At 45.6% G+C, this 16,947-nt stretch overlaps 1 protein-coding gene across 1 annotated transcript in view; it reads right to left on the reverse strand.

Moving 5' to 3' along the window:
• LOC122933809 (solute carrier family 12 member 9-like) overlaps window positions 1-16,947 on the reverse strand; it is a 315,690-nt gene that overhangs the window by 116,547 nt on the left and 182,196 nt on the right. The gene's annotated exons all lie outside the window — the stretch shown is intronic.

The raw sequence follows: 16,947 nt of genomic DNA on the forward strand, positions 1-16,947 counted from the left end.
AGATGGATAAATATAGAAGGAGAGTCGTTGCCCCCTGAACACCGCTTACTACTGTGGAAAACTGTAGAAAAACTTCACCCTCATAAAACTAAAAAAAACAGGAGACCCACTGACTAGTTTCTCCTTAAAGATCTGGCATAAGACTAATAAAAAAACGCAATTTCTGACTTCTAACATCGCCGTGACCCCGGTGGGCGCAGTAATCCCTCCCCACCTCAAAGATTTAAAAAATAAAATAATGAAATAATGAAAGAGGAAAATCACTGTAAAACAGATTTTTTTTTTATGTGGTCATCAACAGCACCTCAGTGTCTATATGTACAGCTGCTGCATACTTTTTCTTAGTATTGGTTCCAGTGAAAGGGACAAAAAGCTGTAATTAGTTGGCACTGCCGCTACAATGAAGGGGATGCAGCGCTCACACAAGTACCGTAGCCCTTTCAAGCAGCTGATCGGCATGGATGCCGATCAGCTGCTGATTATGATCTGATTATTGATGACCTACCTTGAGTATAGCTCATCAATATCATGAAAGTGAACAACCTCTTTAAGGATGCAGCATAGTTTGGTACTTTGGTACATCTTTTCTGTTTCTTAGTCTCTGCATTTAAAAGTCATAACTTATATATTTTTCTGTCAACAAAACCATATCAGGGCTTTTTGTAGGATAATTTGTATTTTATAATGACACCATTTTGGGGTATGTACATTGGTGCTTAAAAGTTTGTGAACACATCACAATTTTCTTTATATTTCAGCATAAATTTTACTTCAAACTACATCAGTATTTCACACAAGTCCTAAAAGTAGATAAAGATAACCAAATCAAACATGTGAGTAAAAATATTAGACTTGATCATTTATTTATTGATGAAAATAATCCAATATCACAAGTCTGAGTGGTAAAAGTATCTGAACCTTTGGTTAGCAGCTAATTTTAGTGAAATTAGAGTCTGATAAGTGGGTGAACTGTTTTATTTAACCCTTTGGCTACCGGAGTTTTTTTTTATTTTTGCGTTTTCATTTTTCTTCCTTATATTCCGTGAGCCATAACTTTTTAATTTTTTCAGTCACATAGCTGTATGAGGGCTTATTTTTTGCGGGACAAGTTGTACTTTCTAAAGCCACCATTAATTATGGCATAAAATTTTGTGGGAAGCGGTAAAAAAAAAATCTAAATGGGGTAGAATTTGAAAAAAATAATGCAATCCCTCCACCGTTTTACGGGTTTTGTTCCCACAGGGTTTTGTTTACGGTAAAACTGATACCCTTGATTATCTGGGTCAGTACGATTACAACGATACCCCATATGTGTAGGTTCTTTATGTTTAAATAGTGTAAAAATAAATTGAAACTTTGAGAAAAAAAATTTTTTATATCACCATATCCTGACATCACTTTTTTATACTTATGTCTACTGAGCTGTTTAGGGGCTCATTTTTTGCTGAACAATCTGTACTTGACTTTGCATGACTTTTTAATCACATTTTATTACATTTTTTGGGGTAAGAGAAGCAATGAAAAAATAGCAAATTGGCCATTTTGACCCTTTTTCCCATTACGCCATATATTTGTATTTTGTTTTCTATTTTAATAGAATAGGCATTTTCTGTCCCGGTAATACCCATGATGTTTATAGTTATTGTTATTTCGGTATTTATTTTTAAATTATATGGAAAGGGGGTGATTTAAACTTTTATATATTTTTTTAATATATTTTTTAACATTTTCTTTTAATTTGTTTGTGATCATTATGTGCCTCATATGAACTTATTAAAAAAATAATAATTTTGGTTTATCAGGAATTTATTATTAGCTTTTTTGGTCACTTTTGCTCATTTGTTATCCTGGCCTGCCATCTGGTTGCCAAAATAAGAATTGCAGTTTGAATACTGTTAGCCTACTCAGTAAGGCAACCAGTATTCAGCGCAACTACCTGTGCCCAGTTTTTGCACATTTAGGTGCCGTGATCTCACTTGATCACAGCATCTAAAGCATTTATTACAGCGATCTGCATTATTACCGGTCACGGTAATTAGCCGCAGGTCTCTGCTGTACGAAAGAGCAGAGACCTGCCGGCCATGACGCCCGCTGCACGTGCGAGCCGGCGCCATGTTTACACATCGCACCAGCGCCATACATGTACGGCGCTGCTAGCCTAAGGGTTAAAGAACTGGAATCTATCAAAGTCTGATCTTCACAGCATATGTTTGTGGAAGTGAATCATGGCAAAAAAAGCAGAGATTTCTGAGGACCTGAGATAAAGAGATGTTGATTCTCATTAGGCTTAGAAGGGCTACAAAACCATCTCTAAAGAGTCAGACAATCCCCAGTCAGACAGACTGTGTACAAATGTTGGAAATTGAAGACCATTATTACCCTCCCAGGAGTTGCAACAAATATCACACCAAGAGCAAGGTGTGTAATAGTTCGCAAGGTAGCAAAGGAACCCAAGATAACCTCTAAGCAACCAAATGCCTTTCTTACATTAGCCAAGTTTAATGTTCATTAGTCCATCTTCAGGACACTCAACAACAATGGCGGGTATGGCAGGAATGCAAGGAGAAAGCAGCAGCTCTCACAAAAAAACATTGCTGCCTGTCAACAAATTGTCAAAGGCCACATGGATAAGCTAGAAGGCTTTTAGAATAATACTGAATGGATGAAACCAATATATAACTTTTGGTTTAAATGAGAAGAGTTATGTTTGAAGAAAGGAATGCACTGCATTCCAGGATAAAAACCTCATCTCATCTGTGAATAACGGTGGTGGCAGTATTATAGTTTAGGCCTGTTTTGTTCCATATGGGCCAGCATGGCTTGCCATCATTGATGGAACAATGAATTATGACAGCAAATTCTAAAGGAAAATGTCAGGACATCTGTCCCTGAGCTAAATCTCAAGAGGACCTAAGTCATATAGCAAGACAATGACCCTAAGCACACAAGTCATTCTACTAAAGAATGGTTAAAGAATAAATTGAAATTTTTGGATTGGCCAAGTCAAAGTCCTGACCTTAATCCAACAGAAATAGTGTCAAAGGACCTGAGGCAATCAGTTCATACAAGAAAACCCACTAACATAACAGATTTAAAGTTTTGTATGGAGGAATGGGCTAAGATTCCTCCAAGCTAATGTGCAGGACTAATTAACAATTACTGGAAATATTTAGTTGCGGTTATTGCTGCACAAGAGGGTCACACCAGATACTTTTGCCACTGACAGACATGTGGTACTGGATCATTCTCCTCAATAAATAAATTACCAGGTTTAATATTTTTCACTCACTTTTTTAATTTATGTTTCAAAGGAATATTTATTGAAAGTGAAACATAATAAGACGTATCAATACAAAGTAAAAGATAGAATGTGGAACACACATAAGTAAAAACATTAATGGGTGATATTCCTAACGTAGCATATACATCAGTCAGTTATACAGAAATATGAGACGCCAGTAGGGTCACACAATCAGATATACATACAATCCAATCCATTAGGGCCTCTGATGGATACCTCTTTTCAACTAATACACCCATTTATAAAGTAACACAATAGCAAAGGTCTGTGGAGTAGGGGGAGGACAGCCAGGGCTCCCATAACTTTTAAAAAGCATTAAATGTATCCATACAGATGTCCGTTAGCCGCTCGTAGAGTAGGATCCTATTAATCCTGTCTTGGACAGCCTGGTAACTCAATGAGGAAGAACGCCATTTGAAAGCTATGTGGATTCTAGCTGCTAAAAGTATAAATTGCAATAATTTAAATCTGGCATATGTTAGCCAAGAGGGTTTATCCCCCAGAAGACATAAAGGGAGTGATGTAGGATAAGTACATCCTAAGGCCTCTTGCACACTGCCGTGTTTCACGGCCGTATGCGGGCCGTGGAACCGCGGCCTGGATCCCTCCTGAGAGCAGGAGCGCACGGCGTCACTGGTTGCTATGACGCTGTGCGCTCCCTGCTGCCGGCACAGTACAGTAATACACTGGTATGATCTATACCAGTGTATTACTGTACTGTGCCGGCAGCAGGGAGCGCACGGCGTCATAGCAACCAGTGACGCCGTGCGCTCCTGCTCTCAGGAGGGATCCAGGCCGCGGTTCCACGGCCCGCATACGGCCGTGAAGCAAGGCAGTGTGCAAGAGGCCTAACACTGATGATAGTAGGCTACTTATTTGGCTCCAAAACCTCCTATCGGGCAGGTCCACCAGGTGTGTAGCATTGTGCCCTGCTCCTCACATCCTCGAAAGCACCTGGAGGAAACCTCAGGATAAATATGGTGTAATCTAGTCGGGACCATATAGGTTCTATGTGGGATTTTTATAGATGTCTCTGCTAATTTAGTTTGCCACGACCCCTTGGTAAGAGTCTGGGAGCGCTGGTGCCATCTGAATAATGAATATTCCATATGCATTTCCTCCTCCCACGCTTTCATATAAGGCAGTTTGGCTCCTTCTGGAGCTGCATTAAGTAACCCGTAAATCCGAGATAACAGACCCTGCTTATATAACGAATATGTAACTGATCGTTGAAAAGTCAATGGTTTGATTAGTCATCCTTAAGTTAAGGAGTGTAAGAAGGAAAAACATTTCTTTGATTTAGTTATCTTTATCTACTTTTAAGACAGGTGATAACTGATGTAGTTTTAGGTCAAATTTATGCAGAAATATAGAAAACTCTGAAGGTTTCACAAACATTCATGCATTACTATACAATATGTTGTATTTTTTGGAAAAATTAGGTTGATGTGAAAAAACACTGGAATCCTCAGTGATAACAACACATACATACATGGATTCAAAAGTACTGGGAAATATACATAAATGATTTATATTTCTCCTTCCTGATGGATCCACTTTTGGCTTTGGCTCAAAAACTGCATCAATAACTGAAGCAGTATTTTAAAAAATGCTGCATGATTCTACTCATATCTATTTTGTTGGACCCAATCCTGATTTTGGCTTAAAATACAGATATTTAAACTGTACCAAAATTGCCTTTTGAAAACAAGGCCTTGAATTTTTTTTTTTAGCAAATCGACAAAAGAGGACTTACATTCACAGATATATTACCGTGGAAAATGCTCTTAAATGTGGGAGGGCTGAATCTGTGTGTAGCCTCTATGAGCAAAACGATTTATTTCTATATAAACGTGTATCACTTTAACAACTTGATAGTATAGGTATAATAGAAAGACATGTTATAGAGTGACATCCTATGTTGTTTTTTTCAATAGCTTTTAACCTTTATTGTTCTTTTATGCTTCAGGCACATCTGTCATTTTTATGGTGGTACAAGGTTTTTTGTAAATCACTGGCATCACAGAAAAATAGGTACACTGCAAAATGGATAGTCAGTGCTACAAAATGTAAAAGGCAAGTTTCTCAATCTGTTCGCACAGGTAAATTGCCCCAAAAGGGGTGAGTCGGCCACTGAAAGAAAATTAGCAATAAAATGTGTAAAAGAAAGTGACATGGTCATGAAAGTCTGTATACATCAATGACATGTTTTATAAGTTCAGTGCATATTTACATGTGGAGGATGAAACACATTGGAGACTACTATCCAAAATGATATGCTGGAAATACACGTAAGACCCTGATACTTTATTCCCTAGTCACATTTCCTTTTACTGTTCTTTTATGTCTTGCAATGTACATATTTCAGTTTTACAGCTGCACAGACATTTTTTGCAAATTGATGGAAATGTTAAGAAACAGGTGCATGACAGCAGTCTGTACTTTGGGATTTGTACACTAAGGCAGGGAATACTGTTTGTTAGCGGTAAATTTTCAGACAAAATAGATTTCTGAAGATGCCTGACTCAATGCTAATCAGGCTCAAAAACACTACAAAAATGACTTCTAAAGATGAGGGGGACAATAATCATTTGAGGTTGTTTTTGTGTGAGTTTTAAGTCTGGCTTTGCTTTGTGTGCCTGTTCCGAATTTATGAAGTGGTGCACCTTAATATATATTTGGTGTGAATGCAATGTGCTTTACACCTATATGTGTTAAAGTAGACTAGGAGGTTGTCTGGCAAGGACTTGTGAATTTTTTGCAACATTTGCAAAAGTCACACATAGTAAATGTGCCATAATCCAAGTCTAATCTCTGCTTTAGCCCTTAAACATGGACCACTATTAAAAGTGGTAAGGAACACCAAATGTCACAAAACATGTTTAAAAAAACGGCAATCGCCATGATTTGCAACATTTCTAAGCCACAAAACAGACGTATCTGATCTGATAAATGCCCCCCCCCCCCTGTGCTTTACCAATTAAGTCCAAGAACAGAATAAAAAAGTGCAGTTTACAAATATACAGTATGTTAATGTAACATGCAATAAGATTCAAAAAAGTGCAAAAGATAAACCTAATAAAAAACACCTTCGGGGAGGGGATTATGGTTTCAAAATTCAGCAAAATAGATCTTCTGTGACTTTCTGGCCTTATTTGTGCAAATAATTACAGTAGTTTCACTCCAGATTTATCACTTAATATTACTTCATTAAAAGGGATGTAAAAAAAAAACTGGAGTAACATTTCTAGACAAAAGTATTAGGTTTAAAAAGTAAAGGGTTCCTGTAACCTGAAAATTAGTATTAAGCTGGCTGACATTAGTAATGTGCTAATGTCAGCTGAACATAACTATATTAGTGCCATCTCACTGTCTAAAGCCTTTATTGGAGAAAAACTAACTTTTATAATATGCTAATTAGCCTCTAGGAGCAGTGGAGGGCGTTTTTCGTCATTTGCCAGAAATTAAGCACATCCTTCAGCAGTTCTAGTGCCTAGACCAAAATCTACTCAGCTGGAGTAGATTTCAATCCTCATTTATATCAGTAAACTGGCACAAATGATGAATGTGCTGGGACTGATGTCCCCATCCTCATCACGCCCTGCTCTCGCAACTGCCCCTTTTCAGAAGGTGGCAGGTTGGTGTAGAAACATCACTTGCACCTAAATTAAGGCACAATGGTGTTTAAAATCTTTTTATACTAGTTTCTGGTGTACAGGGCATACTTTCCTTTTAAGTCCCCTTAGGGGACTTCAGCCCGAGTTTCCTTACACCTGGGAGCCGTCACAAGGTCCTAAGCTGCCATAGCAACCATGAAATCAGATCCCCGCAATTCTGCCACAGAACTCTAATTAGAGGGAGCCCTCTCCCTCTGTCTAACTGCTCAGATGCTGCGGTTGCTATTGGCAGCGGCATATGGAGGGGGTTAAATAACTGGGATCGTAATTATCTTTAATCTCATTGCCAGTGGGTGTCAGCTGTATTATACAACTGGCACCCACTGTGTATGCAGCTTATGAGCCTGCTCCATAAATACCCTGCACACATATGATGGATATATCCGTCATCCACAGAAAAGGGTTAAAGGTAGTCTCTCAGAAGTTTTGACCATGCAAAACTACTGACTGTACTAGGTAGGGGTTGAGGAGAGGAAGAGCAGTACATACGGTACATACCTTTTGCGTAGTGTTTCTTATCAGTAGTGTTAATATGTTTTATTCTGCTAGATTCTGCTCATGCAAGTGCCCTGGATAAGGAGCTTCAAATTAAAGTGTTCTTGTCTGCACTGATCTGCTTCATAACCCCCTCCTCTCTGCTTCCAGTGACAGCTGTAGCATCCAACCAGGAGACTACTACAACTGTAACTCGGAGCAGAGGGAAGAGGCTGGGAAGCAACTCAAAGCATAGAGCAGAGTGCATTTCTCAGAGCACTTGCAGGAGCAGACTATAGCAGAAGTTTATATTCTTACAACTCCTGATAATAAAAACTCCAGAAAAGATATGTTTGTATTGCCTTCCCAAGCCCCAACTTATTGCTATCAACAGTTTAACCCCATACCTGAAGACAGACTACCTTTTAAAAAATGCATTAAAAATGCATCTCCCAATAACTAAGTAGGTCATAATGTTTGCAGCAGTAATACAGAGCAGTGTGTCTTTCAGTGCTATGATATTCACATGTGAGGTTTCTGTCAGTATAAAATAATTGTTCACATTCACCGTCAGGTACACAAGGGTTTATTTATTTCTATTACAAGCATTACAATAAAAATACAATCAAAGAAATAAAAAATCTAAATGTGCTAAATGCAGCAAGACAGTAATATAATACAGTTTCTCACATTAGCATTTTTTTTCAATAAAGATTCTCTCTCTGAACCCAGCTGCTGATTTGAGATATTCCATTTCATTTTGCCTTTCTGTTCCATTCCAGCAATATTTTTCAGCTTTGTTTTCTTTAGCCCTTTAAATATCCCCATTATATATTTCCTCAGCAGCAGACAGTGTGACCACTAGGTTGTCAGGACACCCTGCCTGAACATCACTGATCTAGGTAATCGACTCTTGGCTGTCAAAAGTAAATGATGAGCATAGACTGTGATAGAGCCGTACTCTGCAAACACTGACCCATAGCCAGGGGAGGGATGGTAAATGGGGCTGGGGGACAGCCAAGCAAGAGTAAATCAGGTATATTTACTATAAATTATGTAAGTTCCTTTTTAGTGATCTATTGAAACACAAATACACAGCTAAAAGTAGAAACACATCAGGTGAGATTTACAGTATCATCTCCCTGCACCTTTTTGTGGTGTAAAAAAGTTGTACGTTTTTAAATGTCACTTGCGCTGCCTTTGGCACTTTCTAAAAAGGAATCGTAGCGAGGGCTGGGCCAGCAGGTCCGCCACATTTAACTTCATTTGTGCCTCTTTGCAAACGAAGAGAAGAAATCTATGGCAGCTCTGAGCTGCCATAGATTTTATTCTGCTGCACGGAAAGCCGGAGGATACGCCTAATTTATGACAAGACCTCCGCCTAGTCATAAATTAGTTGCATACTCATCAGTGCAGGAGATTATAAAGACTGATGGAAAAACCCTCTCTTAAACAAATCTCCCCATCACTCTTTATGTGCTGCATCAATGCCTGCACAGCACATATCACCCTTTATAGAAAGGGATGCAAATAAGCTCTTAACAAGCTCTGCCTCTGATGCCACCAGATGTGAGGCAGCTATCCTATAAGGGTCCATTAACATGTCCGCAAGTGTTTTGCAGTCCACAAATTGTATGATGTCCGCATCTTTTGTGGCCCCACTGAAATAAATGGGTCCGCACCCGTTACTCAAAATTGTGGAACGGATGCAGACCCATTCATGCGGACGTGTGAATGAACCCTAAGGGCTCTTTCACACGAGAGGATGCGATGAGTGGAATCCGCTGTGTGAAAGAGTGCCAAGCCCTGCGCCGGACAGCAGAGACACGGAGCATTAAGATGATTGATAATGCTCTTTGCCTCTGTGACCTTTTTACTACAAAATCACAGCGAGATAAAGTTGTCACCATGATTTTGTAGTATAAAGGTCACAGAGAGGCAAAGAGCATTATCAATCATGTTACTGCTCCGTGTCTCTGCTGTCCGGAGCAGGGCTTGGCACTCTTTCACGCAGCGGATTCGACGCACGACATCCGCTCGTGTGAAAGAGCCCTAAGTCAATGCTCAACGCTTTAAATAGTCCTTGAGACATGACTTGGATAACAAATAAGCCAGCACCTAATCTGCAGACAGCTGTTTTGGGGTGATTGTCCCTCATCAGTGCAGAGCAGAGAGTAGTGGCTTAACTGGATGAGAGGCCTTAGGCTACTTGCACACTACCGTATGTTTTTTTTTCTGTATTTTGTAAAAAATCCTTTTTTTGTGGAACGGAACATCTGGCCCCTAATAGAACAATACTATCCTTGTCCGTTATGCGGACAATAATAGGACATGTTCTATCTTTGAACGGAACGGAAAAACGGAAGTGGAAGGCATACGAAGTACCTTCAGTTTTTTTTTTGCGGATCCATTGAAATGAATGGCTCCGTATACGGAATGCAAAAAACGGAACGGAAAAGAAACCTTGTGTGCAAGAGGCCTAAGTCTGGATTTGGGGGGGGATAGAGGATGATCTTGTTAAGAGCTTATTTGCATCCCCTTCTTCCCAAAATTCCAGAGCATGTATGGCCTATAAGTCTCCTTAACCCTATTAAGCCGCTCTGTCCCCAAGGAGAGATGGTACCCACCCTTTTTAACAATAGAACCAATGTTAGCGCATGAATCTTAGAAAAGTTAACTGGCATCATGTATTCTTTTAATGTCCTTTTCTCTTTGTAAAGGGATAGAGAAACTTGACTGCTTTCTTTTACAAACAGTGCCACACCTATCCGTTGGTTGCTTCTGGTATTACAGCTCAGTTACAATGAAAGGAATGAAGCTAAGCTGCAATACTGCAGACACATGTGGCACTACTTTTCACCAAGGTATTTAAATTCTGAAAGTCTATAGCATTTTAACCATCATTGCCTCAGATTATCATCAATGGTGGGTAATAACTCTGTGGTTCGAATTATGTCAACTAATTATATATATATTATGGGGGGGGGAGCTGATACTTGGTAGCTGTGCAGGAAGCAGGGACACAGACAGGATAAAGTTCAATTTAAGTGTTTTCATTTCACACTTAGATATTCAAACAGCATAGCCTTAACAAATTGGCTTAAACAAACAAAACCCTGCTGGCTGAGCCAGTAGCTATTACAACAAGACAGTCCCTGACTATATGTGGGATCGGCTACTCGGCCCACAGGTACGTACAAAGGATACCTTCTGTCATCAATAGTCAGCTTCTCCGGGTATGGCCACACTGCTCAGCTCTACAATGAGCTTTAAATTAGGCCCTAATGACCCATGTGCTATGGAAGCCCAGCACCGAAGCCCGGGTGGAGTGAGCCTTCCACTGCCAACCTCACTCGCTCCAGTATAAGCAGGTCCCAGTAAATATTTAACAATCTGTCTATGTTAGCTATGGCTAACATAGACAAAACAGGCTATCAACCCTGCTTATCCTGTGTCTGAGTTAACCTTTCAGTTCCACAGTTTAACTATTTCAAAGGCAGATATTGATTCTCCCAAACCATGCCCTTCTCACAATACATATATTGTGACACAGTGAGGTGTTGTGTCTGGTAAGGCAGGTACTTTCCTCCCAGTATGTGCGGCTGGGCTGGTTTCCAGCCAGGTGAGGTCAAATACTGGACAGGAGTTTACGGTCAGTGTTTTGGCAGCACCTGGCTGCAGTTAAGTAGGCAGCTGGGCTCAGCAGAAATGTCTCTGTTTAGGGGATCTGAGGCTTTTTGCCGCACGCTGGGGAAACAGGCCCCCTAAAGCCTGCTGTGGACTACTGGAGGCAGAACTGCCAGCAAGGTGACTTGTGTTATATGAACTTTCCATTGTGTGTGAATTAACACCAAGACTGCAAAGTTACGTGCTGTTTTGTGCAATTGCACAAAGTGTGAATAAACATTGACGTTTTAAGTTAAGAACTAACTGATTTTCCTAGTCTACGACGTAAAGTCATAGTTTTATTAAGACACGGAGGCGAATATTGCTTTCTCTTCCTTTACTGATCACCATAGCAGCAAGGAGAAACAAAAAACAAATGCAAATGGTCACCATAGTAACCCATACGTCCCACCCCTACAGCCCCAATATAAGGCTGCGTCCAAGGTGGTACTTCCTCTTTCTCTGCGAACCAGTCCATAATAACCGATGAACAACAACTCCGGAACACTCAAAGAACAATCCGCGCCAACGAAACCCTCAGAATCCAAGCAGGAACTCTCCAGCGACAGGATCCACATCAGGGGAAGGACTGGAACCAACATCCAAGACTCTCAGCAAATCCAACGTGGAAGAAGCAGGAGCCGGAGGAAAAACCTCATCCAGAACAGGAACAATCCAGGGCAGGAAGACTCAACCTGAAAGAACAAGAGACATAAACTCCGATAAAGCGAGATCATGGCCCAGCCAAACCCATCTCCAGCGGACACCAGAGTTCCAGGCCGATGGTAAGCATACATACAAGCATGAGCACATAATGGCGAACAACTGAACCTTCACAGTGTATAACAGTTCAAACCCGGCCTACCCACTAAATACAGCTAACAGGCCAAACACACCCCCATACCACCAGAGCCCAGGGGAGGGAAGGGAGGGCAATATTCGCCTCCGTGTCTTAATAAAACTATGACTTTACGTCGTAGACTAGGAAAATCAGTTAGTTTTACATCAGACACGAAGGCTTCATATTGCTAGTTCAAAGCTGGTTAACCAAGGGATCAAACAAATGAGGAGGAGGACGGAAATAATACTCACGGAAAGTGGAGGCACTCGACCAGTCCGCCAATCGCAGGATGTCCTCCAGGCGAGCCCCCGAGACCGCCAAGGAGGTAGACGCCGCCCCGCGCGCCGAATGAGCTGTAAACACCGAAGTGTCCACACCGGCAAGAGCCATAACCCATTTCAACCAACGGGCCAAGGTGGGGCTAGTCACCGGGCCGAACGGGTGACGGATGGAGAGAAACAACTGTGGCACAGCCGGAGACCTGTGAGGACGAGTCCTGGCCTCGTATTCTTTCAAACAAGCTACCGGACACAAGGCCGGGGAAGCCGGAAAGCTGGGGTACGAAACGACCCGGATGTTCGTCTTCGTGCGTCTTGAAATGTTAAATGCCACGCCCTCCGGGGTGAAGGACCTGGCGTCGTGGTCCAGAGCCCGCACATCAGAAACTCTTTTACAAGAAATCAAGCAAAAGAGCGTGAGCAACTTCGCGGAAAGCTGACGTAAGGAAAGGTCAGCATTGGTAGGCCAAGAGGACAAAAAGGTAAGCACCAGGGAAACATCCCAAGTGGAAGAAAACCTCGGGCGGGGAGGCCGAGATAGACGCGCGCCTCGGAGGAGGCGCGAAACGGAAGGATGCTGTCCTGCCGGAACGCCGTCAAACCCTAGATGTGACGAAGAAATCGCCGAACGAAAAAGGTTGATCGTTCTGTAAGCCTTACCCCCTTCAAAAAGAGAGGTGAGGAATTGAAGCAACTGAGCTACAGGAGCTGAAACGGGATCCAGGTCCCGTTCCAGGCACCAGCCAGCCCAAGTTCGCCAGGCCGCCCGATAAGATTTTCGGGTGCCGGGAGCCCAAGCGTCGTCCAAGAGGCGCCTAGCTGCCTCCGAAATTCCGTCGACCGCTCCTGGAGTCCTGAGAGCCGGCAGGCCATCAAACGTAGGGATCCGTCCAGGAGCAGGGGGTGGGGAGTCCCCTGAGGGCAGCGCAGGAGAGAGGTCGGGTTCGGCAGAAGGACTGGAATGTCCACCAGAAGCTCCAGGAGAGACGGGAACCATACCTGAGAGTCCCAGAACGGGACTATCGCCACCAACTCCGCCCGATGGCGACGCACTTGGAGAAGCATCCGAGGAATCATCATGAATGGGGGAAAAGCATAGAGAAGGTCGGAGGACCAGTCCTGCAGAAACGCGTCCGCCGCCATCGCCTCCGGATCCGGGCGCCAACTGTAGAACCGAGGGAGGTGAGCGTTGAGCCGGGAGGCGAACAAGTCCACGGAAAAGGGCCCCCATCTGGCTGACACCTCCGAGAAAATCGACGGGTCCAACTGCCAGTCGCTGCCGTCCGTAAGATGGCGGGAACTCCAATCCGCCCGCACGTTGTGAAGTCCCGGCAGGTACTCGGCCTGCACCATGATGTCCCTGGAGAGACAATACGCCCAAAAATCCTTCGCCAACCCCGCCAGGGTAGCAGACTGGGTTCCGCCCAAACGGTTGATGTAGCGAACCGCTGAAATATTGTCCATCCGGAGACGGATACATGCATTGGCCAAACCGTTGGTAAAACTCTTGACGGCCAAAGAGCCGGCCAGCAACTCCAAGGCATTGATGTGCAAGCGCGTCTCGACCTGCGACCAAGGTCCCCCGGTGGAGACCCCGTCGCAGTGCGCTCCCCAGCCCTGAAGGCTCGCATCCGATTCGATGGTGAATTCCGGCTGGAAGCCAAAAATCGCCCTGCCGTTCCAAGCTTCCAGATTGGCGATCCACCAACGGATCTCTTCTTTGGCCTCCGAATCCAATTCCACCATGTCCGCAAAGGAGGCCCCCGAGCGGAGGTGCGCAATCTTCAAGCGCTGTAGGGCCCGGTAATGCAACGGCGCCGGGAAGACCGCCTGTATGGAGGATGCTAGCAGGCCGATGATGCGGGCTAGATGACGCAGGGACAGGTGGGCACTGGTCAACGCCCGTCGCAGTTCCTTGCGAATGGACCGTAACTTGTCCCCCGGCAGGCTGAGGGATTCCGAGATCGAGTCCACTGTGAATCCTAGGAAGTCCAACCTCTGGGAGGGAGTGAGCCAAGACTTCTCCAAGTTGAGCAGGAAACCGAGCGACTCTAGGAGATCCGACGTCCATCGGAGGTGTTGCAGCAGTGACGATCTGGATTGATGCATCAGGAGGATGTCGTCCAGATATATTATGAGGCGCACCCCGCGACTCCTCAGCCAGGCCATGACCGGACGCAGGAGCTTGGTGAAACACCACGGAGCCGACGACAAGCCGAATGGAAGGCATGTGAATCTCCAGACCTCGTCCTTCCAGAGGAAGCGAAGGAGATCCCTGGAGTGGGGGGCCACCGAGACCGTCAGGTACGCGTCCTTCAGATCCAGCTTCACGAGCCAATCCCCGGGGGAGAGGAGGTCCCGAAGCAGATGGATGCCCTCCATCTTGAAGTGTCGGTACCGCACGATGCTGTTTAGCGCCCGGAGATTGATGACGGGACGCATCTGCCCCCCTTTCTTCTGGACCAAGAAAATGTTGCTTATCACCCCCCTTGAGCGGCCGTGGGCTCTCTCTATGGCCCCCTTGAGGAAAAGGGAAGAGAGCTCCTCGTCCACCCGAGCGGAGTCCGATCCCCTCCGAAGAGAGGCCGGCGGGAGTTGCACTGAGCAAGGGGTGTCTATGAGCTCTATGGAGAAACCCCTGACCGTCATCAGCACCCACGGGTCTGATGTAATTAGCTCCCAAGCGTGTAAAAAATGCCGAAGTCTGCCCCCTACATAAGGTACCGAAGAATCCCCGTCCGGGGTCTGACTTACCGGATGATTTGCGGGGAGCCGTGTTTCCTCGGAAGGAACGGGAGCGCCATTGTCCCCCTCTGGATGGGAAGAACGCCTGGGAAGACCGCTGGTCTTGAAACGCAGCTCGCTGGGAGAAGGAGCCTCTGGATACACCCCTGCCTCGGGTGCTGGAGCGGCCGGACAGACGGCCCCTGTTGCTGCCGGCCCTGTGAGAGACCCGGCCCTGGAAGACTTTGCGCATAGTGGCCTGCGCCTTGTCCAGAGCGGAAAAAGTGCCGACGAAGCGGCTGAGGTCCTTTATAAAGGAGTCCCCAAAAAGCAGGCCCTCCGCCTCTTTGCCCGTCTCCGTCTGGGCGAGATTAATGAGCTTGGGGTCTATCCTAAGCAGGATGGCCTTGCGCCTTTCCACAGATAGGGACGCATTGGTTCCCCCGGCGATGCAAATCGCCCGCTGGGCCCAGCCCGTGAGCTCCTCAGGGTCAATGTGGGAACCCTCCTGTCTGGCGGACTCCGCCAACTCCATAATTTTTGCCAGTGGACCGAAAATATCCAGGAGCTTGTCCTGGCAGCCTCTAAGGGCCGAGTCCAAGCCCTTCTTGGCATTCCACCCCGACTTAGACAAAAATTGGGTCATCTTTGGATCCACGACGGGCGTGTCGCAGACTTTATGGGGTATAATGGGCCGAGGGCACTCAGCCCGCAGTTTACTGCGCGCCTCCTTGGACAGAGGACGGCGGGCCCAATGCTCCAGGTAACTGCTAATTTGGGAATCGGGGAGCCACTCCGCCGATCTGGGATGGTGGAGGGCCTCAGGATCAAACATGGGAGCCCCGGAGGAATCCAAAGGGAAATTGTCAGCAGAGGCAGAGGAGGAATCCTTAGTTAAAGGCACAGCAGGGGGAGTGGCAATGGGGTCGGAACCCCGAGGGGAGTCATCCTCCTCAGAAAAATCAGTAGCCTCTGCTGGATCCTCCGGGCCCGAACCCAGATCCGAGTCAGAGACGGCATCCGCTAGGGCTCTAGCGTGTTTCCACACCCGCGATTTATCAGCCTGGCGGGGACAAGCTCTCTTACGCGACCTCAGCGCGTCGTCTGGGGTGGTCATCAACACACCGGTCATTGTCTCCTGTCCAACAGGAGGTTCAGCAGCAAACGAGTGCTGCGCAGTCTCAGGGGGAGCAAGTCTGGCCCCAGCTAGGGGGTGTGCAGACAGGGCCTGGGAGATGGTCTGTGACAAGACAGTGGACATGGAACCCATAGCCTGTAGGATCGCATCAGACACAGAGCGCTGGATGAGCTGCGCCTGTGAGTCTGAGTCAGAGCGACTAGCATTGCCAGGGAGGGGGGCGGGGGGGGATTGGGCAGAGGGGTCCATGCTGGTCAAGCAAAAGGAACAGGGTACCTGTAGGAGGAGGGCTGGGAGGAGAGCCAGAGGCACAAAGTAAGCCGCGCTAGATAAATGAGGGGTTAATCACCCCAGGAGCGAGAGGAGCGGAGCGCAGCACAGGAGAACCGGCAGCAGGCACGCAGGAGACCGGAGGAAGCGAGATCTCGCGGGAACGGGAACCAAAATGGCCGCCAGATCTCGCGAGATCTCGCTCCAGCCAGCCAAAGAGCGCGAAAGTGGGGAGAAAAAAGCCGCCGAGCCGTGCAGCAGACGCGTGCAAGACGGGGGGCGTGGCCCAGCACAGGGGAGGCAAAGATGGCGGTAAGGCTAGCGACCCTGCCAGGCACAAAGGGACCCCCAAGTAAGACTCCCCAAGGGAGAAAAAGAGCGGAGAGAGGGAACGAACGGAGCCCCAAAAGGAGAGGGTACCAGGGGAAAACGCTGCGCGCGATTAGGCCCCCGAGATACTGGGGCAGGCAGAGGTTGCCCAGACAGGGAAAAACCTAAGGGGCAAGGAAGCAGGATAAAAGATATATCGCTGCACCAAACCTACCCCACCTAAAGGGAGGAACAAAAACAAGCCCCAG

Source organism: Bufo gargarizans, chromosome 4, assembly GCF_014858855.1.
Source record: "Bufo gargarizans isolate SCDJY-AF-19 chromosome 4, ASM1485885v1, whole genome shotgun sequence".
In the NCBI taxonomy this organism is placed as follows: domain Eukaryota; kingdom Metazoa; phylum Chordata; class Amphibia; order Anura; family Bufonidae; genus Bufo; species Bufo gargarizans.